Genomic DNA, 26,834 nt, shown 5'->3' on the forward strand with positions numbered 1-26,834 from the left:
TATATAATTATTAGATACAACTATCCAATTTCCTTGAAGCCACAAAAAGGAGAAATCAGGGCTATGAAGCTATATTGTGAAAGGAAATAACTCAATTTTGACAGTGATCTCAGAATTTGACCCCGCGGCTCTCCCAAGACTAGCGGACTGCTTGCGCGCACGCAGAAGCTTGGGGCGCGCTGAGCTCAGCACGCCCCAAGCTCCTGGTGTAGCGCGGCGATCCGCTAGCCCTGGGAGAGCCCCGCGGCTCTCCCAAGGCTAGCAGACTGCTTGCGCGCACCCTTGCGCGCACCTGAGCTCAGCACGCCCCAAGCTTCTAGGTGCGCGCAAGCAGTCCGCTGCCGCCCCAAGCCTCGCGCACCCGGTGGGACCTCCTGCCGGGTGCGCGAGGCTTGGGGCGGCAGCGGACTGCTTGCGCGCATGCAGAAGCTTGGGGCGCGCTGAGCTCAGCACGCCCCAAGCTTCTAGGTGCGCGCAAGCAGTCCGCTGCGCCCCAAGCCTCGCGCACCCGGTGGGACCTCCTGCTGGGTGCGCGAGGCTTGGGGCGGCAGCGGACTGCTTGCGCGCACGCAGAAGCTTGGGGCGCGCTGAGCTCAGCACGCCCCAAGCTCCTGGTGTAGCGCAGCGATCCGCTAGCCCTGGGAGAGCCCCGCGGCTCTCCCAGGGCTAGCGGACTGCTTGCCGGCACGCAGAAGCTTGGGGCGCGCTGAGCTCAGCACGCCCCAAGCTCCTGGTGTAGCGCAGCGCACCTGGGGGGGAAATAAATTTTTTTTCCTTTATTTCCCCCCCAAAAATCTAGGTGCGTCTTATGGGCCGGTGCGTCTTATGGGGCGAAAAATACGGTAAGTTCATATCCTGCATGTGAATGCTATTAAGTGCATGCATTCCTTTCACTATAATCAATGGTGCAGCATTGCACTATAATGCCTTTTACTTCAATGGCTCCTGCTAACATTCTTCTCACCTGTTACATTTTCCTTGAATCAGATCTGTAGCATATTGATGTTAACTGCTAATTGTAATGCTCAAAAGGACTCATTCATATAATACTCATCATATTAGCAACCTATTTCACACATTGTTTTTAGTACTTCCACACTAAAAGGTGAATGTGTGTGAGAGAGAACCATATTTTCTATGACACATAAGTCTGCAGCCTCTGTTCGCATTTTATGTCCTTGTTCCACATCTGCAAGTTCAGCTGGAGGTCTGTATCGAGTCTCTGTGTACAGTTTTATTTTCTTCATTTGCAAATAAAATAAAATATTTGGCTATACTGCCAACGTTAGATCACATTAATACATCAAATTAGGTGGATCATTTGCTGAAGTAAAGCCGGCACTTAAATGCCAATACTGTAAATGCTTCTCTTCACATGGCTGACAACCTTGCTCTTTTCCGGGATTCTTGACTGCACAGGGAAGAACTATGTGCTCTTTATCTGTATGTATGCACACCATCAGCAGAATTCATGAAAGTTGGGAGTTAGGACAGTGCACATGGTCCTATCCATGTGAATAGAGTTTGTATGTCCCTGTAGCAGGGGGCTGTGATTTCCAGATTTTAATATACATTAAAATCAAATCAAGCATGCCATTAAAATACATTGAGCACTAACTCAATGGACCACAGTTGACAGTCCCACCCTCTGCCAGATAGCAATCATATCGGAGGACTAACATGTATTTCTCTCTAGTCCTCCCACTCATTGTCGGAATTAACTTGTTATAACAAAAAACAAAGTAGAACAATTCTTTTCTATTGAGCTGGCATTGATGTTGGTTTCGATTCTCAAGCTAATTTTCCCCTTGAATGGATTTTTTCCTTCTATTGCAATCATCTGGCCCCAAACTAGTTAAGGCAGAACATACCAACTGCAGGGATCTGGGTGTCAGTGTGTGTTTGCTGACTGGGATCTATAATTATGGGGGAAATGTCTTGACTGTGTCATGTTCTCACTTCATCAGCATCAATGGTTGTCAGAATACTGGTATTTCAGTTGTGTGTGTGTGTGTGTGTGTGTGTGTGTGTGTGTGTGTAAGAACTGGAGCCCCCATGATCATTTTGATCAGGCCTTTAGACAATGTTTCCACATTGTATTTACAGCTAGGGAGTGTCCAACACTATTTTATTTATTCATTACTGTGATGCCTATTGGAGCTGCTAAGGCCCCAAAAGCGTACAAGCAAAAGTACATCTAACTTGGCCACTTCTTCTTCTTTTTTAAAGGTAATAGAGAGTAAGACACAAAAATCCCAGTCTCCCTAGAAAATGTGGAACTAATGCCAATTTTGAAGCTTACTTGGACTAATAAAGATGCTGCCCTAATATGGAATTGGGGGGGGTGAATGTATTTTAGTTCCCTGCAATCTGGCGTGCTTAATCCACTATGGAAGGCTCCTTTGCTTACAAATTTCATCTGCTTCTGTTACAAGAGGAAAAAAGGTTTATTATTTTTCAATTCCCTATAAGAGTGCATGGGGAACACAAAACTTTGCTTTATATAAAGCAGCTCAGAACCCAAATGAAAGCAGACAGAACAACTCAGAAATAGATTGGATTTTTTTTTTTTACAGCACAGGTAAAAGAAGAAAGCGAATTTTGGGATCTATAAACATCCCTTCTAGAGATCATCTCTGTATGATACAAAGGAGCAGAAATAACAAGAGTGACTGATCATGTGCAGAAGATGTGGGAGAGGGGTAAGATTACAGCCATGAGCCTACTGATGGTTTTTAGCTGTCCTTGTCAATGTTACGTTTAGCGGGAGAAACATGAAAGGCTCTCCCTCTCATTACTTCTATTACCTTTAAAAGATTTTTCTTTTTTGCTTACGAGGCATACACATTTTGCACGTGGTGAACTTTTAACATCTCTTAATCATTAGTCAGTCTTTTTAAGTCTCCCTCAGTGCTGTCGTTATTAAGTATTGTCATGGGAAGTGGGGAGTTAGTAGGTGCAGTCATTACCAACAGTCATTATGTGTCATGAAGTTGCACAAATTATGGTAAGTTGACTGCATGACTGAAAAGTGAAATTGCTTATGCTATTGAATTCTACTTTTTAAATATTAAGAGGCATTTTAAGTGCTTATTTAAATTAAGCCGTCTGAGATAGGGAGAAAAAGAGAGAGAGAGACTATCTCTAAAAGAAATTGCAACTGAAATAGGGCATCAGAAGTGGGAATGAAATTGGCTGTTATCTGGGTAGGTCTGATGGGACCCACAAGCAGATTGCGGGAAGCACTGAAGAAGGGCAAGAGATCACCTGTATCGTTGGCCAATTAATTGCCTCTACCACAGGTGTGGGAGGGAAATTTGACCCTCTTATAGTTGCTGAACTACAACTCCCATCATCCCAGGGGAGTGGCCATGCTTTTAAGACCTGATGACACCTTGTACGTCTCCTTCCGGCAGCCAAGCTGGTTCCAAAAGTATTCCTGTTTTCCTTTGGACCACACCAGTGAGGCCAAGAAGGGGACCTTGTCATCTGGGCAGCCCAGGACCTTCATACACACTGCCCAGACCTGTACCCCAGGGAGGACATTTCGGTGCTGCTAACACAGTTCTTTGACATACCCCCCCCCCAGGCACACTCCATTGCTTCCCGAGACAGGTGGATGCTAACAACAATAGCTCAATTCTGTGCATGTCTGAAAGTAAGTTCCATTGTATTCATTGGGACTTATTTCCAGGTAAGTTTATTTAGGATTGCAGTCTAAATGAGTGTTTTATCTGTGATCATTGTTGCAGATGCTGGGTATACAAAATCAACTGCGATGGTATTCGTAGACAGTTCATTTTGGCAGTTCAGTCTTAAATTTATTTAAGCACAGGCCTTTAAATCTTGCTGAGCACCCCACCCAGCCCCAAATCAAAAGCTGAAATGTCCCTGACTCAAAATCAGTTTCAAAACAGAGGTAAATTGCATTTGTCAAACTGGCACAAAGAGATGGTATCTGAAGGGAGAGTTCTGTGGCACAGCACTGTACACAGTGGAAAGAACAAGGTAAGGAAGGTGAGATGGGCCAAGGCAAGGGCCCCTTGGTTTGGGCTCACAGATCACCAGCCGAATGCCCATGCCTAGGGCTGACCTCAAGGCTCCTGTTGTGCTCACAGGCAAGATGGGGCAAATGATGTTTAGAAATCCTACATCAGAAATCTTGATAGCATACAGTTCCAGTCTGGGTTTTAGTTATTGTTTTACTTCTACATATGCTGTTCTTGGTGAGATTGCTATGCAAGTGGCTCTTTAGCTAAGGAAAGTTGCAAGAAAGAAAAAATTGGCTCAAACTTATATTGTTTAAAAAAAGGGTATCTGTTTAGCTAAGAACTAGCAACCTGACACACATGAGGTAGCTGATGAGGTCTACAAATGTGTCAAATTTCAATATGTTCTGATATAAATTGCTACAGTTACAATGAAAGTTGAAGTTTTTAGTACAACTTGTAAACACCGTACAGGCATATCATATATTTCTTTCCAATTTTGGTGAAATCTACAGTGGTACCTCTACTTATGAATGCGTTCTGTTTCGGGGTGCCATCCGCACCCCGAATAGTCTGTAAGTAGAGCATTGCTTCTGCACATGCATGAAGCGCGCAGATCGCTTCTGCGCATGCCTGAAGATTGCTTCTGCACGTGTGGCGAACCCGGAGGTAAACACTGTGCCGCGTTCGTAATCTGAAAAGCCGCAACATGAAGCAAACGTAACACGAGGTATGACTGTATTGATGTTATTTATTCAGGCTTGCAGAGGAAGGGATACTTTCACCGGTTTGGAGAAGTTCTGAGTAGCAGTTCAAAGTTATTCAGTCTTTCTTGCCCCATTAAAGCATATGACAGCACCTTCTGGAAGAACAATATGGTGCATGTGCAGTTTGATCTTGAAGTGATAATTCTGCTAGTGTGCCAGTGTTTGCAAAGGGAGTCACCTAGTGGATGCTGTGTAAAATGATTATTCCTCTTGGTATAGAATATGGCAGTGTGGTGCAGTGGCTAACCCAGGATTCACCTAACTATGGGGGCCTGTGTTGTAAGCAGCACACACAAATTGACATATACCCCACATTGCAACTACACACGTACGTGCATACACACACACACACACTTAACAGAGTCTAGTATTTAAATACATTTCCATTTCAAAAGCCAGGGAAATCCAGTGTTCAAAGACTAGAGTTAAGTAACCTGTAACATTTTTGATCCAAAAAAGTGTTGCCTGCCAAGGAGATATTTCAATCTAAATTATTCTGGGAACTTTACAAGTTTAACTTTTGATAATTTGTAGTTCTGAAAATTTATATGCTTTAAGTTGCACTTGGGTTCTCTTGTTTGTCTGTTGTGAATAATGTTGTTGTAGCCTTGGTTACGAACAATAAAAATCTGATTTCTAATTAGAAATACTGCTGAAAGATAAGGAATTAGAACTGGTGCGTTGCAGCATAGAGTCATGACTTACACAGACAATGCGGCAGACTTTATGAGCAGTCCAGAAATATTGCTGGATAAGTGCGTTAATTGGAAAAAATAGCGAAGCCTCACATTCAATACCTAAAAATCAGAACTTATGCTGCTGAATTGACCAAACAAAAGGGCTTTTGAGTTGAAAATGGTTTTGTACCATTCCTTTGAAAAAAATTGTATTTCTCTTTAAATATCAGGGAGTTACAGTATCAGCTTCACTAGGGAAGCTGTATAAAAATAATTATCTTCCATTAGTACATCAAGTAGAAGTAGATATAAATCACTGGCAAAAGGTGGGGATTTACTGGCTGGGTAGCCATGATGGACAATGCTACCAACATTTCTGTTTCTCTTTAGAAGTTTGCCCAGTGTACGTTACCCATGCAATTCTACACATATGGCAAAATATGATACAGAAATTTATATCCAGTGGTAAATATCTAAGAATATATTTTTGTTAAATTATTTATATTTGTTTATTAATATGGAAATATTGTTCTATGTTTTTGATACCATCATTGAAAAGAAACTATAGGGCTGCAATCACATACACATTACCAGGGAGTAAGCCCCATTAAATTTAACAAGTTAGACCTGTATATAGGTTTTCCTGTAGGAAAAGCATTGCATCCCTGACTGCACATTGCCAAAAAAAACCACACACACACAAATACAAGGTCAGTTCAATTTCAGGCCATTCATACAACCAGTGGATTCAGCTGACAAAGTTTTGTTGGCAACTTTTATGTTTGAATGTTCTTCTGTGAAAAGACATGAAAGTCTTTCCCTGTTTGGCAGAACACTTCACTCCTTGCATGTATAAAGATCATTCTCAGGCTAAGAACATTTAAGCATGTGAATTCCTCCCGCCACCCCACCCCATAACTTCCAGTTTGAAATGGTGCAGGGCAGGAAAAGCATTATCATGTGATGCTACAGATAATAGAATCTGGTTTTTAATCAAATTTGTCTGTATGTGATGCTTCAATAATTGTATGACTTATTAATGGTCTTTTTTAAAATGAGAAAAAAGCCACTCCCCCCCAAATAACTACTGTAACATCCCTGTGCTTATTTAGGGATAATTTGTGAAATGTTGGCCCTTTCCTGCCACTGATCACCAAACATTTCCTCAGCTTTTCTCCCAGTGTCATACATTACACTTTTTAAGTACATTTCAGTACAATTACCCTACTGGCTACAGTGCCTGTCCTTATTAAGACAACATTTCTCAATTGTGCTGTCTTGGCATTACAGCAATTCCCTAAGGTTTCAATGAAGAGTAATTGATACCTAAGAAATTACTTCAAAAGCAAGATTCTATTACAGCAGCTATAAGCAAATATGGAGTCTAAATCCACCCATATTTTTTTTTAAAAAAATCCAAACTCAAAGCCCCAATTCATGTTGCAGTAATATTTTAGAGAGACGTCTATGAGCTGTCTAGCCAAATGTAAGGTAATTTCACTCTGAGTGTATTCAAGTGCTTTTTAAATATGCACATTTTTAGTGTTTAAAAATGTATGCAACACAGACTACTTTTGTGATCATACTGTGTTCCTTTGAATGAATATCAGACTTTCTAGTGAATTCAGTTTGTACGATATATTGTACAGTATTTCTAGGGATGTACAGAACCCCTCAGAGAAATGTTGCTAGTCATACCCAAATTCTTTCTGCCTCCTTCCAAATGGTCAAGTCTTCCCTTTCTCTCCCCAATGGCCCCACCATGGTAGGAACCTCATCCCTCTGATTGAAGAAAATTTGCTGGCAAATCCAGGCTCTTCAAATTGGTCTCCCTGAACAGACAGCTCGTTCACCAGCCCAGATCTTCCAGAGGGACATCCAACACTGTTGAGAAGCTGATGGATCATCAAAGCAAAAGCTGACTAACAGCCTTCATTATGAGTTTTTGTGGGTCCCAAATAAAAATGTGTGGAATATCTTTGAGGAATGTCATTAGTGTCATTTTTCTTCTTTCATAATTCCTCAGATATTACTCCTGAGCAGGAACCACCAGATTCACCTTGAACTGTTGCTTTAGGCAATGTTTAATAGCAGCACTAAATATTTTTACACAGGTTCTCATTATTTTGTTTAATACTTCACATGTGCTTGACACAGATGTCCCATAGGATTGGGTTGTCATGTTGGTAAAGATTGGTGCTTTCCCCGTTGGATTTTGGATCACTTATCAAGCTTAACTTAAGCTACATAATGCAGTATGATTTTTTAAAAAAACCTTTCCTCATAGTACTTGTGAACAGGACTGGCTTAGGACTGGATGTTATTTCCTCCTGCCATTGCTAGGCCATTTGTACCTGTGAAAGTGTTGCGTGGAGAATACTGACAACTTTCGTATGGTGCGTGAAAGCGGCAGCACTTTCAGGAAGGTGATATCCTTACTTTCAACAAAGCGGTCAAGCACTGTTGTTTTTTCCTTTCCTTCTTTAGCAATAGCAAAAGCTACAATGCTGTCTCAAACAGAGGCTTGGCTATGCTTAACAGCTAAGCTGCCATTCCATTCAAAGTGTCTGAATGCAACTGGGAAAGATGCTACATGATGATGCAGTTTCAGGTCAGGGAAGCTATTGACAGGGGTGTGGGTGTGTGGCTACCTCTCCTTGCCTGAATAAAGTACAAATAGTTATTGGGGCTTAAGTTGCTCCTCCATTCATATAAAGGGGCTAATTTCCACCAACTCCTCCATCTGCAGCGAAGGAACCCCAACCACCAGGAGCAGACCTTCAAGAGGCCCAGAGGCCTGAAGTAGGAGGTAAGAAGGTCACACTGCATGAACATGAATGCTCTTCCATTCATAGAATGAGGTATAGGCTCCAGACCAATAGGCTAAAGTTATTCTGTCGGGGAGGGAAAATAACACTGAAAATGTGTTGCTTCATTTGGAAGACTCAACCAACACTTGCAAAAATTAACAGAACATTAACATTAAAAAATGCAAATCATATGTAAATGCTCTGAACAGAAGTGCTTCTGATTTTAGCTGAATTGTTATTGCTATGCTATTTTATTACAAAAACTCAATTTAGGTGAAGACCATAGAATTATAGGTAGAACCGTTTGTTAAGTGGAATGGTACGATCTAATCTTCCGACAACAAATGAGCAATAACCATTTCAGTTTCATTGCCATTTATATGATGTGTATCTAATAAAATAGCTTAGCTTTTATTCTTGTATCTACTATCTCCATATTACAAAAGGGAAAAAAGAACCACCCTGAAGCACAATATTTAGGATTAACTTACATGAAGGGCAGCAAGACACACAATGGCAAAATCCTCATATGGGCCCAAGTGCAAAGAAATTAGCCATGGATTCTAAAGTCTGGGAATGCCTAAGAGTGCCTGTCATATACCTGCCATGCTGATCAATGGAGCACAGAAGGATCTATGGGGATATGGCAGGTACTTATGGGTCTTCCATTCCCAATACTGCACAAACTTGGCCCACATGTCAATCAAGGAGGTGAGGAACAGTATTCCATTGGTCTCCATGCTGGTTTATCCATTCATAGGTGGCTTCACACAGATCACACAGTCTCATTTATATAATTTATATTGAAATAAAAGTTCAAATTACTTAGCATATTGGAGAGGTTTGTCGATTTAATGACAAAACACACCCACATCTTTTAAAAAGGTTCTTCAGTTAACTTTAAAGGATCCAGATATGCTTGAGAGACCCTCACTGGCACGTACAAGGACTTCTGGAAACCAGTTTTGTGCATACGATTTTTGTGGGCGCAAAGGGGCATAGCCTCTGCATTGTGTGCAGAAGGTCCCAGGTTCAATCTGCATCTCCAGGTAGATCTGGGAGAGACTCCTGTTTGAAATCCTGGAGAGCTGCCACCAATCAGAGTACATAACAATGAGCTAGATGGACCTGGAAGAGTTGAATGAGGAAGTTGAAAGAGGGACACTCCCACTTTCTCTCTCAGCTCTATGTGCTTTTCAAGGCTCAGACTAATTCCACTTGGTCCAACTTTCAAGATACATTAGAAAAACAGTGTGTGGGGAGTGATCCAGGAGACAAAGTCTAAATGTCACATGTTGGTGGAACCTGGCCTAAAGCAAACTGGTGTCATCCTGATGTTTTGGACTAACATTCCCCCCAACTCCATGCAACATGATCAATTGCTGTAAACGATGGGAAGTGTAGTCCAAAACATCTGGAAGGTACCAGGATGGGAAAGACTGGTCTAAGGGCACATAATACAGCTATTATGCTGAAGCTGAGGAGGTCTGGGTCTGGTCGGTGCCTGGATGGGAGTCAGTCTTGGAATCTCATATCTACCACCTTGAATACCATGATGGAAGAAAGGCAAGTTGTCAAAAGTGGTGAATAAGTATATAAAATACGCACCACAATATTTTCCAGTTATCTATCCCCACTGTAATTATTTGTGAGCTCTCAATCTGTGTCATACAAATTCTGAACAAGGGGATGTGAACTCATCCTAACTGCTCCCCCCCACCCAAAAAACTCAACTCTTACACTGTAATTTTCCTTAAAATTACAAAAGTATGCTAAAGGTGGGGAAAACTAATATTCTAGTCATTGGTGCTCTCATGCCTTTACAGTGGTACCTTGGGTTAAGAATTTAATTCGTTCTGAAGGTCCGTTCTTAACCTGAAACTGTTCTGAACCTGAGATACCACTTTAGTACCACTCTAGCTAATGGGGCCTCCTGCTGCTGCTGCGCCGGCAGAGCATGATTTCTGTTCTCATCCTGAAGCAAAGTTCTTAACCAGTGCTACTATTTCTGGGTTAGCAGAGTCTGTAACCTGAAGCATCTGTAACCTGAAGTGTCTGTAACCTGAGGTACCACTGTCTTAAAAGGGCTGTATCTCAATGCTACAGCATCTCCTTTATACGCAGAAAGCCCCAATTTCAATCCATGCCATTTCCAGGACTACTCCCAGGTAGTGTGGACAACACTAAGCTAGATGGTCTGACTTAGTACACAGTACTAACTTCTGTATTTTGAAGATGGCCAGGACAATGCATTCTTCATAAACAGTTCTGAAATCATATATTTAATAAAGCCACCATTTCTGGAATAAGATGGTAACTCAGTTGTGACAACTAGGCAATTGTCAAGATACAACACCAACCCAATAAAAGGCAATATTGAAATAGTATGATTTTAAAAAATAAAACTGCTTGGTTAAAAAACTCACTTAAATGATATTAATTTTCTGGGTTTATTAAGCATATTGATAATACTTAATATAAACGAGTCTAAAGATACATAGTCTATTAATCAAATTAACTACTAATACACCCTTCATAATGTGACATTAATAATGATACAGTAATATCTTCCTAATCATAGGCATAGCTTTGTACTGTTAATTAACCACCTTAGGCAAAGTCAAAAGTTATTAGTGCACTATTTCTTTGCTCACCTATTAAATCCAGGTTGCCTACAGAGCACAGCTTGAGATCAGCCTCACACAAAACTTTGACAAGAAAATCTATTTCTAAATATATTAAATATGTAATCCTCATTTTGGCTTCTGGCAGCACAATTGTGCTGCCACCACCTTCTGAAATTAAGTTAGGCTAATTCATGCACCTATCTCAACAACAGGAATATGCATTTATGGAAGAAAAGTTTCTGACAGAAGAAAGCTCTTAGAGATGACTTTTATATAATGGTGAGTCAAATGTTTTCCCAGTTCAATTTTTGCCTCAAAATTGTTATTTCAAGGAGCCTCTTCCCCATATTAATCCTATAGATTTCATTGCCTTTTGTAACTATTCATCAGTGGTACACACACCACACACCATTGCTGATTTGGTGCAAATGGCTTCTATTGAAAGGTTTCCTTATACTCACTAAAGGAGTTATCTCATTCATGAAAGTGGAGAGGGAAGGTGTGTATGAATGGAAATGAAAGGAAGCAAGTTTTGCTATTTTCTCCTTCTTCTGGAGCAAATCAAGGGAACCCACAGAGAAAGAGGAACTGAGACCTGCAAGCACATTGCCCCATGAAAACTGCTCATGAAGCCCTGGAACCAAACCAGCCCTCACTTTTTATACTTCATTAAGTAGTCACAGCAAGTCAGGGGGTCAAAGATCATATGCTGAATTTGATGAAGCTACATGGATTTGGCTATGTTACTGTAATGAAATGAAAAGGCAAACCATGCAATTTAGACTGCAAGCAGTACTTCTGACAGTCATTGCAAGAAGTTTTCAGTGAACTGTTGTGTATCCCTTTCAAAGAAGCTCTGAAAAATAACAGCACCCTTTTGATGCTAATGAAGATTTTCATGAAATCTTCATGAACTAGACCCTACAGCTTGGATCAGTTCTAATGTTACACATCTATTTTCTGTTATATTTCAATAGCGCAGGGAGCTAGTCAAACTTTCAGCCGATTGCTTTCAACTCAGTAGCCAACCGTAACTCTGTCCACCAATGATGTCTTTTGTCACCTTGTGTTGCTAGCTCTCTAACAGCAGGCCACATCTCTCCCAAGTTCCCCTGCCTGCCATTCTTCCCAGCCTCAAGTTTCTTCTGTTCCTCCCTGGGCATGGAGTACTTCTCTCCCTCCTCTACTCATCCATGCATCATCTCTCTGCTTCTAAACCCACTCCTTTTTGCTCCCTTGCTTCAGCAGTTCTGAATCCTATCCTATACCTCATTCTTCAGCTCCCCTGCCTCTTGGGTCCAGATTATCCATTTATCTTTCTAGCTCAGCCTTTCTGCCTCTGAAGGGTACCAGCCTCTGCCATCCTTCCTTCTGCTAACAGCATGCCACCCCCACAGCTTTTTTGCTGTTAGAATGTTTTTAAACATTCCCTGACATTGCAGCCGCTCAGTTAAGGTATAAGGGGGCTTACAGGTAGATTATGTTGATGGAAGGGTGGAAAGGAGAAATCCTGGATGCCAAGCTCTAACTTTGGGGCAAGTACTCTTTGGTGGGAGAACCCAAAACAGGGATTTAAATCACAAAACATGGAGCAAAGTATAGTGTGGAAATATGTCATTCCAAGTTTCCTCTTAAGTTTCCCTCTTCCTCTAGCATAGAAAAAGACCATGTTTGGTAAGTTAAAAATAGTTTACTTACAAACTTCAAAGATCAGATTCACGTGCTTTAGAAAGTTGCAAGCCAGTAAAACTTGGCTTAAAAGCAAAGTGGTGAAAGTTCCTAAATTACTGGTACAGGAACACAAGTGGCTTGTGAGAGTCATACAGCGTGAGCTGGAACAAACAGCTCAAACCTCTTCACTCGTTATGCTTCTCAGGCAGACTGAGGGAACAAATGCTGTCCTCCTCCAAAGGTAAGCTAAACCTGGCAGAACAGCTTACTCTATGGTCTTAACACTTTAATGCATTACTTAGACTTAAGCATATTAGTTATATGAGGCTGATTATCCCACAGATTACAGTCAGTGTTAAGCCATAGGTAGATATTTAAATGAGACAATCATGTATACCTTTAAAAAAAGTGCTGGGGTATTGCTGAAATGTTATACAGTGGTACCTCCAGATACGCACACCTCTGATGAGCAGAAGCACTCTATGCCCCATGTGCATGCACAGAAGCACTCTATGCACAGCGCGCAGACACAAAAGCACTCTACCGTGCTGCGTGCATGCGCAGAACAGGCACCTCTGGTTGCGAATTCCTCAGGATCTGACCGGAGCTCCAGAACGGATCCCGTGCGCAGAGGTATCACTGTATATTTGACTTCCAATTTAGTTTTCATTTTCCTCTCAGGGAGACCTTTGTGTCCAACCCCCTCAAAGGAAAAGGCCTGAGTCTCTAGGGGAACCCAACACCTCTCCAGTGTGCGATCATTGCAGAAATCAAAAAATGTTGCTCTGAAGTTCAAAAATATTCTTCAACAAAGCATCTTTGAGCTTCAGAAACCTAGTTTTCTTACATGTTTCTTTGTGAAAACTTTTAAGATTATGAGATAATTAATTAAAATAATAATTGTACATGCTGCAGTAACCAATCACTGTAACGCAATTTTATTCAGCAACACAGGCCACAAACACCACTTATTACTGCCACTAAATGATTGTTTTTTGTTAATCAAAAGAAAATTGTTTAGTGTATTTTATTTATAGCCTTGCTAGCAGAATATGAAATATTTATGAGCCACCACACACACAAACACACACACAAAATTTCATGAATGACTGCATAAAATATATTGGGCAGACTTGTACTCACCAAGGAAATAACCTATAGTTAACCACGTGTTATAAATTTGTTAAGATGATGATGATGATGTGCTTTTCATATGCAATACAAAGTGTGTGTGTGTGTGTGTGTGTGTGTGAGAGAGAGAGAGAGAGAGAGAGAGAGGGGGGGGGGGGAGAGATCAGGACTGAGAGAGAGAGAGAGAGAGAGAGAGAGAGAGATCAGGACTGTAATCAACATCTAGCTGTGTTTTCTTTGCAGAATAAAAGGTTTATAAAAATAGTAACAAGAGCGTAGTGTCAAGCAAATGCACCATCAAAGAACTTCTTTTAAGATTTAATGTCAAATCAGGTTAATGTCTACATTGCATTTTCAACATTTTAATCAAACATGGAAAAGTTAGCAACCACAAATGGACAACCTTGATAGTTATCAACAGGGTCAGCCTGCCCATGAAACAGACTGAGTCAGCCACCTCAGGAGACAAAATCCTGTGGGAAAGCGCACCCATGGGTGTCCCGCCTGCCTCTAGAGAAGCAAGGAAAATTGGCAGTGGCTTCCAGCAAGATTTCGTAAGATCTTTTGGAACTCACTTGAGATCTCACCAAAAGCCGCTGCATGATCCTGGTAAGTGAGGCTTCAACAGAGGGGGAAGCAGCGGTGGCACCTTCCTGTGATGGGCCACCTGTGGTTTTCAAGATTCAACACCTGGTGGTCTGAAGGGGGACAAGGCAGCCTAGGGGAAGTTCAGTCTATGTCTCAATAGTCACTTTCTCAGACTGGAGAGTAAAACCAAAGTCATCAGCTTTATAGAGGCAGATGGAGACCCACTAACTCATTAAGTCACCTAATCATGCTTGGTTGGTAGGTTCAGTGCCTCCTCTAGCCATCTGAGTGGCAGCAGAGCAATGCAGTACCATAGAACTTTTCAATGAATTGCATTGTAAAAAAAAGAAAACAAAAACAGACTAGGAAATGATGTCACTTTGCCTTTTAACTATCCAGCCTTATCCTTAATGCAGGAATCTTCAAAGGCATGCTCTTAAGTGATGAAAGGCAAGACCATCTTATCAATTATAGCAGGCCTAAAAGGTTATTACCCTGCTAGCTTCCTCACACTATGTCACCATTTTAATGCTATATAAAGTGGCTGTCTGGCAAGGTTTGCGTTGACTAATACAGCACAGAAAATCATTACAGTATAGAAATGCCTGTGTTGCCTATAACCAAAGTTGGATCAGATAACACCTCTATACACTATAATGGTCCGCCCAGAAGCAAACTTCATGTTCATCCTAAGTAATGAATAAGTACAAATTGACTATCTTCTTGCACAACAGAACCACAGGATGTATACAGCAGACCAGGCAAGAAGCCCAAAGTTGTATCATTAGGGTGTGCATGGTTACAAACCAGAGCTTTCCCCTCTTGGAAAACCCTGCTAGCTCACATTTGAGGGGTAGAGTTTGGGTCATCAGTGGGCTTGCTCAACTTGACAGTTCAGTTGAGCTCTGCTAGAGCATTGGCTGCTATTCATGGGAGCTCTCCCAGGTACTGAATGGTCTGTATCAGTGTTCTTCAACTTTGGATAACCAGATGTTGCTGAACTGCAACACCCATCGTTCCCAGATGGCTTATTCAATGGGATTAGGGAGCCAAGGGTGAAGAACACTGGTATAGATGAGCTGTCTAGGAAACTGCTCTAGTTAGTGACAAGGGCTCACTCCCTAATCCTTGATCCCAGCATCCTGCTGCTTGCCTCCAGTTGCCCCTGTGCAAGATTGCCCTCCACCCAGTTGTAGATGCTTAATCTACCTGGAACAGTACAAAAATATTAAAAGATGGAATAATTTCTCTAGTTCTTTGAAAAGTATGCTTGCCACTGGCTTCTGATTTCCCAGGCTTTATTGATATCTTTTTTTAACAGATATAATCAACTCAGAATCATAAACTGTGCAACAGCAAAGGAGGAATTAATTTGGTCTTTGATTTTATAACTGTGCTTTTACCACTAAAAAACCCCCTGTAAAATGGTATATTGGCCTTTTGGCTAAAGCTGTTGTCACAGACACTAAATGGATTACTTTCATTTCTTCCTTTCATGTGTTGCAACCTCTAGATGCCCAACTTCTGCTGTGGAAAAGCTTCTTTTTTATATAGACTTATCAGTTTTTACTGTGTGCTCATGGGGGTTTATCCTTTTTTTAATTCACAGGATCAAACACTCAAGATGGCTCATAAGCACACCATCCACCATAGCAGCTGTAACAAAATAAACTCTATGTTGGCTGTAGTGCTTTTTGATTATCTCTGCCCTAGCAAGTGTGATTACATCTCTATCTATCATCTCCAAGAAAGAGAGATGAAACACTCAGAGCCTTGTTACTGTTTATTGGAAGGGGCCCAGTGCTGAGGCTGGCTGGCTGGCTTTAGCTGTGAACCTGGCTCTGCTAGTTGGCCTTGGTCAACCAACTATCAAGATTCCTTGGTCTAATGCTTGTCACCAATCCACAAACATATAAGCTTAGTCCATTTTAACTTTTAAAAAAGCTTGAGTTGGATCCAGGGCCTCTATTTCACATATGCAGTACTACAATGACTTGAAATTAGCATGTGATTTTTCACAAATGCCTGTTCTTAAATTTGCTGTTTGGGAATGTATGTTTGATCCCCTTTCTCTCTTTTACACATATGACCACTTATACAATCAGCAGAATAGTTAGCAAATTTGTTGTTGCTGTTGTTTTTCTGGACTGTGCTAAGTGTGTGTGTGTGTTGCTCCCGGAAACAAATCCATACACAAAATTAGAAGTCAGAAAAAACTTTAGTCTGGACTTCACTTTGAGATACTAGTTTTTTATGTGCAAGAATCTTGCAACTAAGCATCCCTGATAAGACTGTTGTCCACAATCTGCTTAAATACCTTGAGTAATTTAAGGGCACATTACCCCATGAGGCAGTTTCTGTCCCCTAGTTGAACAGCTCTTGCCATTACAAAGTTTTTCTGAACGCTTAGCTGAACTCCACTTCCCTATTATTTCTACCCATTTGTTCTAGTCCTTTCCTCTGGAGAAATCTAGAACACATTCACTACATCTTCTAGGTGGCATACATAATAGGGGTGGAGACATTGATCTATTTCATTGTCTTAGTTCTTTTCATTTTTGCAATCTCAAATTTCGTCCTCACGTTCTCAGCCATTGGGGGGGGGGGAAATCCTCCAGAAAGTTTATCATTTTTTTATTGTCTGTCCTTCGCCCTAAGGTTCCAGAGCAGTTTATAACATTATTAACATCAACATCATCATCATTATTATTATTTTAAAAAAAGCAACCCCCTTACAACTATAAGTGGGTCCTAAAAACATACACTTCATGTGTTAAAAGTGTTTTGGCAGCAATTTATCCTAATAAACACATTTTTGTATGCACTTTTGACTAATATTCATATATTTGCAAGCAACTTCCACTAACGTAATGCATTTTGTTTTCACTTCTATATGTATTTTATCCACATTTCCCCCTAATACATACATTATTGTGCACATTAACTGGATAACGGCACTGCAAAATTTGGATAAGTGTGAATTCCAAAGGATGACAATTTTGGTTCATGTATTGTTTTGAGAAGTGTAAATTTTGTCATTTCTGATTAAAATGCAAACAAATCTGAATTCCTCCTTCCTCCCTAGAAATATGCACCTGCATTCCCTTCCTGAAACCTGAAATAGTTTGGCCATGCTTTCCTGCTTGATTCTGCTGATTGCAGTAGAAACCTCTTTCCAGAAAGCCTAGTGTCTAAATGCCCTCAACATTAAATAGAATTATAGACTTGTAGAGATGGAAGGGAAAGGACCCAAAAGGTCATCTAGTCCAACCCTCTGCAACTCAAGTGGTGATAGGACGAAACAGACGTCTGCCCAGAAGACGGCCTTAGCATACAGCAATGCCAAACAGGCATCAAAGATCATGTGATGCATTATCTGTTAATAAATGTTATGCACAACTTTATTTTCAGTATGGGATAATAGAGCACGGTAAATGAAAAGCTGAATTGCACAGCCGGTTGAGGCTTAGTGAGGGCAGCAGGTCAAGCAGGTGGGGCCATGGCAGATTTTCACTGGCCTTGTGCTAGCAGCCTAACACAGTCAAGCACATTCAGCTATTTGAATGCTGCTGCTGCTGCTCCTGAGAATATGGGGGTGGGGGGTAGGAATCTGGGGTGTGACACTGGCAATCAAAAGTCCCCAGGATTTGTGCCCAACAGCTTTTGAACAGCCAACCTGAGTTTGAATTATTTAAACTTGATTAAAGGAAAACCATATCCTTTCAAACGTTTTAGGCTTAGTTTGACCATACGTTGGCCTGACACAGTATGCGTTTTTCAGGTGGTGCTATATGCCAAATGCAGTTATACTAGCTCTCCAGCCACTCCAGCTACCTAGGGATGTTGTTACAAGTAGCTACCTAGGGATGTTGTAAAAGCTCCTTATGTATCAGCTCAAGACCCAGAAAGATAGTTAACAACAACAAAAGTCTTCTCAGGCATATTGTGAAATGGGGGGGGGGGCTGAACAATGTGAATTGGGTGCAAGGGACTGCTGGAAGAAGTGAGAATCATTCTAAATCTTGGGTCCCAAGTTAAATTAACTTTAGGAAGTTCATGGAAGCAAAGGTTTACATCCCTTCCTCCCCCTACAACCAATGGGAATATAGTCTTGTCACTGTACACCACATTCCAAGAAGTCAGACATCTGCTCCTGAATTTGAAGTACAGAATGGAATGTCTTTATTATAGATCTCTTTTCCATTGTCTCTGGGGCATGCCCACCATTTCATTCTATCCATCTATTTAACTTATCCAAATGGTGGGTTTCTAATTCACACTGCACAGCCTTAGCCTCCAGACTTCCAGTGTTGTTACTGCCCTCTATTTTGTATGTTTTTCAATGGTTAGTCTATTTCTAATTAGTTGGATTATGAATCTACACAAGTCCTGACTCCGTAATCACACAGATTCTCATGGGATCATGCCAATCACAATTTGTACATGCATATATTTAGTTCTTTCTACAAATGTGCTTCTCTCTATATTTTGATGGCCTTCTCCTTGTTACCACCAGCTCCCACAAGAAAAATAACATTATCCCAGAGGAATCACAATGTCTGCTGTGATTATAAAACTGCAAGCAACAGAGTATTAAAATTTATCATTCGTTTAGAGGTTTTCAGATTGGCATCATCATGTTAACAGCTTCTGTGTGATTTCTGGTGTTTATGAAATTTATTACTGTAGTTGACCCCTATTATTGCTTTCCTTCCTTGAGGTGCTTTGTGATGATGCCACTTGATAGATTTTTCTTTTAAGTTTAGGAGGAAAGAGAGAAAGGAAGCTAAAAGTGGCAAATGTTCTTTTCAACTACCAAAAGGCAGCAGTACATGAATGCTGTATTCTTTCCCTTCCCTTGCTTTTGATTCTACAAGGCTCCTTCCAGCAAGGAAAGATTGAAAGAGAATACAAAATGTAACACAGACCCTGTCTGGTGAATTGCTCTAGCTCCGCCAATCGAGTTGACGTATGAAGGAATGAGAAAAGTAAATGGCAGAAAACATCATCCCATAAGAAACAGATACAATGTCAGTAAACAAGGCAGCTAGGATTGAGTGCCATACAAGCTTCTAACGTCAAGGAAAGCAAGCTACCTGTACAAGACACTTTGTTAATCAATGCACAACGAGATGGGGGGGGGGGAATTGTCAGCATCCAAGTAGATAAGTGCCTAACTGCTTTTACCTGAATGTAGCAGAATTTCACATTGGGTCTGTATTTGGCCCAGCTTCCATCTTGTCCTATCTTTCTATGAAACTCAATTGCATAGATTATTTAATCTCATTTAAACATGTTTATCCTTCTTCAAAGCTTAAAGTGTCTTGCAACAAAAATCTAAACTGTAGCTATTAAAAAGTGCACAGGTTGTTTTTCCAAATGCAGTAAGAACAGATATAATTTCACAGGCTTAATGTTTGTGTAAAGAAATAATATAACTAGAAGCAAATGTTACATGTACTTAGAGGCAAAAAGCCAAACTAGACGGACCATTAACTGCTGAACACAATTAAGGTGCATATTTTGTTATGTATATAGCAGCTGTAGGGATGCTGGAGCAACTTCCAACCCTTCTCTCCCTGTCACAGTCCTGGCAAAGGGCCCCTCCCAGAAGCTGCTCTTTGCATTTCAAGGGAAGTTTCCATGTTCAGTTGTGGCTCCGTTTGTGAAACATCCTCCCCACTGAGGTCTCCCTGGAGCCTTCTTTGACATATTTTCAGTGTCAGGTAAAAACTTACCTTTTCCCCAAGGCTTTTGAGATACTGCAAAGATATTGATTGCTGTTAGTTGTGCTGCTGAAGCTTTCTGCAGGGGGTTGCTTTGTGTATTTTTTAATGAATTGCACGCTTTTTCATAAATGTGTTTTTATTATAACATATTTTTACTTATGCTCTGAAATATGTTGTAAGTTGCCTGGAGGCCTTTTTGCAGAACAAGTGGCTAGCAAGTTGTAATCATAATAGTAATGATAAGGGAAAAATGAGCTTTCCCTTGAAATGTAAACAACTTAAAAGAAGGGATTTTTGCCAGGACTGTAGCAGGTAGAGGAAGCATTAAACTCTCTCTGCTCATACTCCAAATCTCTGAGACTGCTGAGGTCTCCCCACATCTGCTGTTTACATAACCAAAGATGTGCAGATTAATTGCACGAATGCAATTACTACCACTTCTTGTTTAGCCATGGTCAGGGGAAAGACGGACTTGAGGTTAGGTTTGCTATCATTTGGGGGGCGGGGAGAAACAGGAAGAGTTGCTTGCAACACAAATGACCCAAGAAAGTCGAGGTAGGACTGCACAAATGCTCCCCCCATGTGGGTGACACTTTTCTTTCCAACAGCGGTGGTGAATTCAGTGGCATCTCAAGTGAGGATGGGAAAGAAAGTCACTTGGCTTTTAGGGTGGGGAATTTACAGTGATGAAAGAAAGGGGCCTTTTTCATTCCTTTAAAAAAATGGTAAAGGGTGCATAGCTGGGCAAATGCACAAGACAAAGCTCTGGGGCCAAAATTGTCTAGCATCCTCTTCAATATACGAATCAGTGTTTGCTTCTCATCTGACAGTAGCCCAAGATGGGGATCATTTCCATTTACACTTCCTCTTCTCCCATCCTCAAATGGCAAGAACAAAACACCAATTTCCTCCAAGGGAAGACATCCCATACGCCATTTTGCTGCCTTCTGATGGGATATCCTCCCTCAGATAATATTTTATGTGGTGACTTCGAGTGTGCTTTATCTTTATCCTCTATGGCCTGGGGAGTTTCGCTTCAGTTGTAAGTTACTGAAATGAATGTTAGGATCAAGCATAAAAGCTTGCTAGATAATATTGTTTATCTTTATCTTCAGTGCATCTTACTATTTCCTCTATTCACTTATCTAAAGCCTTTAATAATAGTAAAAAATACTTGAAATTCAAAGCCTGAAGTTGACTAAGTGCTTTGCCTAACCACAGGACCATCTCAACCATATGCTTAAATGGCTATTGATTTTCAAGGAGAGGTGAAGAGAAATAATAGGATTGAGTTTGGCTGGCAGGGACCACTGGCCTTGAGAAGCATTATTTCCCTACTCTCAGCAAATCCCATAGCTCTGAAGTTTCTCTGACTTCAAAGTCAGGGAGAGCACAGAGGTTGCAGCAACAGCTGATTATTAAATGGGCAGATCTCAGCTGAAAATGCTTACCTGTCTGTTGCAGTGTGGGAGGAGCAGAGTTTTCCAGCTGTCTGGAACACAAATTCCCTTTTAATTGTTTTAAAAGCAGAAAGAAAACTCATCACACCGCCCAAACTGTCCCCACAAACATCCCCCTCCCCCCGTTCACTCCTCCTCGCAACTTCAGAATTCGCAAGGAAACAGGGCCCAGGAAGCTGCATTTTACTAAGCCAGACCATCTAACTCAGCATTGGCAATGACTGGCAGCAGCTCTCCAGCATTTCAGGCAGGGGTCTCTCACAGATGTACTTGGAAGATGCCAGGACCCTCTGCTGAGCTACCACCCTTCCCCAAGCCCCTCCCTCAGTGATGGTTGGCACCCATTGTGACTAGTAGGGTGTAAAGCGGGGGAGGGGGCAACAATAGGTGGAGCCAGAGTCAATGGCGGGCAGAACCAACTCCTGAATGGTTGTAAGAAGGCAGGCAGGTAAGGGCTGATGGGGCAGTGCTGTGTGTGATAAGCACAGGTCAGAATGGAAATTAATGCTTTCTTATATCCCTAGTATGGCAGCCCCTCACACTCTGGATCTCCCTGCCTATTGATATCAGGCAGGCACCTTCACTGTACTCTTCTCAGTGCCTGTTTAAACATTTCATTTAAGCAAGAATAAACATGACAGAAAGCATCGTGTTTAATCTGGTATTAGCTCATGGTTGATTTTAATTTCTTTAATGTTTTTAATATTAGTGGTTTTTAACCAATAATCTTATTGTTTTTTTCCTGCTGTAAAGTGCTTTGAGCTTTTACTACAACCAATGTTATGAAATAAAAATAAGTAAATGAAGAGGTCTGTGGTCAAGTACATGCTTGGATACTCCCTGAAGCACTGAAAAGTTCTAACCATCAGTGTAATACTGAACTTGCTGGAGCAATTGTCTGATTAGGATGCTTCTAACATGACATTCCAATCTTAAATGTCTCGGGTGAGCTAGATCAGTGTTTCCCAACCGGTGTTCCCCGGCACACGAGTGTGCCGTGAGACACCGGCTGGTGTGCCGCGAGATGCCTGGAGGGAGGCGGGCGAGTCGGGCGGCGAGAGGCGGGGCGGGGGCGGCGAGGAGAGGCCGCGCCTCCTGCTGCTGCCTGGCGCTCCTCCTCGCAGCCGGCAGCGCTGCCTGGGCGCCTCCGCGCGACTCTGTCTCGCTGGGTTTGGTCTCCCAGCAGAGACGGGTCACACGCGCCCCTCCCTCCCTCCCTCAGCCTGCGCGGAGGCGGATTGAGCGCAGCTGAGAGGAGCTGCCGAGGGAAAAAACGTTCACTTTTGTGCGTCCCTCCCGGCGTGACACTGCGCGCTGACGTCACGGGGCGGGGCTTTAATGGTGGTGTGCCGCGAGATTTTTTTTTAGTACACAGGTGTGCCGTTGCCCAAAAACGTTTGGGAAACACTGAGCTAGATGATGGTTTCCCCTTCTTTGAAAGGAGACTGTGTTTTAAAAGATGGTATTTTGCAAGGATGTAAACAAATCAAATAGACATTAATTGTTTTTTTACACCTCACTGTTTCCAGTTAACACTGCAAGAGGATTAGCACAAATAAAAAATGTGAAAATAGAAACTATGAAATAAACCATGCAACATTCACAAACTCATGCACATGAAAAAGCAGAAAGCAGTCAAAGATTAGAATTTTAAAAGCTAGTTAGGATCCCAAGCCAACAATCCATCATTTTACTATTTCAGTGGGACTACCTTTCTGATGTAGTGTATATGGAGGAGTAGGAGGAAGCCCAAGTCCCTCAGCTAAGGATTTTTCAGCAAATCTACTATATATTTTGGAAAGTTGTATGTTTGTTCGCTGTGTATTTGGACACCACTTTAGATATTGTAACCAAATTTGGCATGATTGCTCCTAAAATCTAGGAGCAGATTTCTGCTTACGTATGGATACAATAGTGCAGTAGATAAACAGATGCCACCAAAAAAACTCATTTCATGCATACTTCTCAATCAATATTCCTGGGTTTCTTTTGCAGATCATTCCACTGACTATAGTTGATGGAAAATGGTAAATTCACCTGAAAATGAGGGCTTCCTTCACAGTTATTAATTTTCAATTGATTACAAGACCGCCCCCCCCCCAGCTGCAGCAGCTTCATGTTGTTGATCAGTGAAAAGTCTGAAATATGTTTACACTGGGGGAGTGTCAAGGTAGGCCCAGGGACCTGAGATATTCTTTGGGCAAAGCCCCATATTGATTCCATTGCCACAGAAGCATTACATCTCTTCCTGGCTACGGGGATCAAACCCATGATGGCTGGAATTCTGGGGACTTGCCTCCCACCCCAGCCTTGTTCTGTTGCCGTGACTGCAACATCACTTGATTACTGTGACATTACTGCCACCTTTGACTGGCAGTGCAAGTGTATATATTATATTCACACTGGGCTTTCATTGCTGTTGACTCCACCCCGTAAGAGTTCCCAACTTCTAGGTATTCTAACGTTGCATATGCACAAGGTCTCAAGAAATGCAAGTTGGGCCCAAAGAGAGGATAGCGTCAACATGACCATTACCCACAATGTATCCACTATACCAATTCAGAACATCTGCACAGTGTTACTGAGAAGTGCAGGCGATGTGGCCTCTGAAAACCATTTGCTCAGGAACACAAGTGTGGAGAGTGCTGCTGCACTCAGGTCCTGCTTACAGACTTCCCATAGGTATCTGGTTGGCCACTGTGAGAACAGGATGTTGGACTAGATGGCCTGACCTGGAAGGATGTATCTTGTGTTCTTATTGTGGTCGTAATAAAAGCAAGCAAGAGAGAATCATAAAGAGGCAGGAAAGGATGAACAGTAATGAGTCAGTTCCCCATATTCTCAGTTTGTCCCAAAGACTACTACCTAAAGGAGAGGGGGGGGATTATTCAGACTATTTTCAAGCAAAAAAAAAAGAGCAATTTGGTATGGTGTACTTTAGTGCAATATTCACTGAATTATACTTTTTTTAAAAATCACATATAATTCATTCCCATAACTGAGTGAATTTCACTCCTCAGAATTTACAACACACACACATACACGGGGGTGGAGGTGGGGGTGGGGGTGTTATGGTTCTTTCATAATCAGTCATTCAGGCATATTCCTTACACTATTCCTTTGTTTAAAAATAGTACCATAAATCCATTATTAACATAATTATTGATGATCTACACTCCATTAGTTCATAAAGCCTGACAAACTATCAAGTGTTCAACCACCATCAGCGTTTTCTTGACTGCTTTACGATACAGATAGATTGAGTAGGCTGAGCTTTAATTCCAGTTTTGTAATAATGCTACTGGGTAGACGTGATCTGGCTTTCAAATCATTGCAGCAATGCAGATGGAAAAATTAAAACATATTTTACTCCAAAAGAACATAAACAAATCATTTTCACTTCAGACTTGTAGCATTCAATTTATTATATTTTTTAATGCAAGCCAGTCTTCTCCCAACTTCCCCTTGTATATTACTCTGATTATATGCTGGCTGGAAATCTGGGATACCCACAAAGTTATGTCAAATATTACAACCTAGGTTTGAACTTTCATAATTGACAGCCATGCTCATCAGTGGCAGACCTATTGTTATTATTTCTTAGAATGGAAAAAGTGTGGTACATTGGCTTCTGTAGTTCTCAAAATTACCGTCATTAGTTGTTCTCTGAGAAAGCGTCACTTGCAAATAAATCATACAAATTACCATGCTTGTTGTTATTCATGTAACACCAGTCACTGATGTGCCTGCTCCTTTGTAGGGTAACTGTAAAGAAGACAGGTTCCTGCCCTGAGGAGCTTACTGTCTAATGGATGAAAGAGACAATCCATTAAATGTGTGACTACATTTACTTTGTCATTGTCCCCTCTCCTTTAAAAATAGCACTTGTATGGAGGAAATCAGGCTTAGCACTGCTGCATGTACTGCATGTTCCTCCTATACTGTAGTTCTGGGGAAAATAATCTCATGAAGTGGCTGTTGACCCTGGGAGAGAAGCTGCCACTGGATGCTGGATTTAAGGTGCTTCTCCTCATGAATTATGAAGGCTCTCCATATGAATTATGAACAGAGCTGACAGCACTTAAATACTTATAAATAAGTTAATCAATGATGTGCCAAAAAAAACCCTAATTATTATTTTGCCATTTACATGCCAGAAAAGATAGAAACTGTTGATAATCTTTATGGGAAATAAACAAGATGAGCTTGAGCTCTTGGTACAGCAAACTAAATATGACATAACAGGCATCACTGAAACCTGGTGGGATAAGTCCCACGATTGGAATGTAATAATGGAGGGATACAATCTATTTCAGAGAAACAGACCAGACAAGAAAGGAGGAGTGGCGTTATATGTCAGGGATGTGTATACCTGTGAAGAGATCCAAGATTTAGAACCTCAAAGCCAAAGTGAGAGCATTTGGGTCAAAATTAAGGGAGAGAAGAATAACAGAGACCTCATTGTGGGAGTTTACTATAGATCCCCAAGCCAAACGGAGGACATAGATGATGCCTTCCTGGAACAGATGGCCAAGCATGCAAAAGGAAGGGAGATAGTAGTAATGGGGGACTTCAATTACCCGGATATTTGTTGGATGTCAAACTCAGCCAAGAGCATAAGGTCAAACAGATTCCTCACTGGCCTTGCAGACAACTTCATTGTCCAGAAAATGGGAGAAGCAACAAGAGGAACAGCCATTTTAGATCTGGTCCCAACCAATGTTGATGACCTGGTTAATGGGGTAGAAGTGGAAGGATCATTAGGCGCGAGTGATCATGCTCTTCTGAAGTTTACTATACAACGGAAAGGAGCAGCCAAGCATACTAGGACTCAATTTCTTGACTTTAAGAAAGCCGACTTCATAAAACTTAGGGAAGTGCTGGGTGAGATCCCATGGACAGTAATACTAAAAGGAAAAGGAGTTCATGATGGCTGGGAGTTTGTTAAGAGGGAGATAGTAAAAGCACAACGTCAGGCAATACCAATGAGACGGAAACATGGAAGGTGCCTAAAGAAGCCAGGGTGGCTATCTAAAGAACTTTTAACTGAGTTAAGATTAAAAAAGGATGTGTACAAAAAATGGAGAAGGGGGGAACCACCAAAGAGGAATTCAAACAAATAGCCAGCACATGTGGACACAAAGTCAGAAAAGCTAAAGCACAGAATGAACTCAGGCTTGCTAGAGAGGTTAAAAGCAACAAAAAAGGCTTTTATGGGTATGTCCGTAGCAAAAGGAAGAACAAAGAAACAGTGGGGTCACTCAGAGGAGAAGATGGTGAAATGCAAACAGGGGACACAGAAAGGGCTGAACTCCTCAATGCCTTCTTTGCCTTAGTCTTCTCCGATAAAGAAAACAATGCCCAACCTGAAGAATTTGGAGCAAA

At 41.5% G+C, this 26,834-nt stretch overlaps 1 protein-coding gene and 1 long non-coding RNA gene across 9 annotated transcripts in view; one reads left to right on the forward strand and one right to left on the reverse strand.

Annotated features, from left to right (window-relative positions):
* The window catches only part of LOC308585315 (uncharacterized protein), a 472,994-nt gene that overhangs the window by 100,961 nt on the left and 345,199 nt on the right, over positions 1-26,834 (reverse strand). The gene's annotated exons all lie outside the window — the stretch shown is intronic.
* Positions 23,447-25,299, forward strand: LOC308585492. Its single transcript, XR_014007438.1, has 2 exons — positions 23,447-23,619; positions 25,210-25,299. It is a non-coding gene; the product is annotated as an uncharacterized lncRNA (long non-coding RNA).

Source organism: Podarcis bocagei (genome assembly GCF_964188305.1).
Source record: "Podarcis bocagei genome assembly, chromosome: 4".
Classification (NCBI taxonomy): Eukaryota; Metazoa; Chordata; class Lepidosauria; order Squamata; family Lacertidae; genus Podarcis; species Podarcis bocagei.